At 41.8% G+C, this 1,039-nt stretch overlaps 1 protein-coding gene across 1 annotated transcript in view; it reads right to left on the reverse strand.

The window, feature by feature from the left end:
• LOC101859285 (matrilin-3) overlaps positions 1–1,039 on the reverse strand; it is a gene marked incomplete at its 3' end in the record, with an annotated part of 5,185 nt that overhangs the window by 2,554 nt on the left and 1,592 nt on the right.

Below are 1,039 nucleotides of genomic sequence, written 5' to 3' on the forward strand. Positions count from 1 at the left end.
GAGAGAGAGAGAGAGAGAGAGAGAGAGAGAGAGAGAGAGAGAGAGCAGAAATGTAGTTTTAACGTTGAGACAAGTCAAGGATTTTGGAAATTTTCTGGTAACATTTTCGGGCAAAAACTGAAGGACATATTATTTCGAGTTAACTGATGCCAGGCGCTATAATACCGTCAAATGTTGATGTCTTTCATGGGGCGAACTTGTAGTTTGGCACTGCTTTGTATTTAGCACTAGAGTTCGTGGCAGGGATGTCCTCCACGTAAACGATCAGGGGCTGTGTATGCGCACACTGTGGGACGCTGAACTCTCAAGGGCAAGACATGCACAGCTCAACAGACGAGTCAGTACTTTTCGAGACTCACGTGGAGATCTTTGGAGGAAATCTACAGGTTTGAACTGAAATGTGGGGGCAAGGTGGTATTTAATATACTAGAGCTCGTGAGGAGCGAGGTGGAGGCTCAGATTGTTCATTTTAACGGAGGCACGCCAGCCATGCCGATGAGGGTAAGAAGGCTCAATATATGACACGTCTGAACTCTAGTATTAGATAAAACCTCTTTGGTTTTAATTAAAGTCTCCCCGCTTTTTTTCTAAGTTAAACCAAAGCGACAAGTAGTCTGGTAGTCTGTTTTACGGGAACTGTTCGTTACGGCGTGATGTTCGTTATTACTTTGTGGTATTAAAATAGAGCTTTGATTTTTAACCACGACATACGGACACAACAACAACAAAAACAAAAATGACATTAACAACAAGACAAAGAATTACAACAACAACAAAAAACAACAGCAACAGCAACAGCAACAAATTGAAAAGGAATAACAACTGCAAGAACAACTGAATTAGCAACAACAGCAACTGCAACAAAAAGAAAAGGAAGAGTAACATCAAGAACAACTGCAATAGCAACAATAACAACGGCAGCAGCAACAACAACAACAACAGCAACTGTAACAAGTAGAAAAGGGAAAATAACATCAAGAACATCTGCAATAGCAACAGAGGCAGAATCAGCAGCAGCAGCAAGAGCAGCAGCAGCAGC

The sequence above is a fragment of the Aplysia californica genome, unplaced genomic scaffold (genome assembly GCF_000002075.1).
Source record: "Aplysia californica isolate F4 #8 unplaced genomic scaffold, AplCal3.0 scaffold01023, whole genome shotgun sequence".
Lineage (NCBI taxonomy): Eukaryota > Metazoa > Mollusca > Gastropoda > Aplysiida > Aplysiidae > Aplysia > Aplysia californica.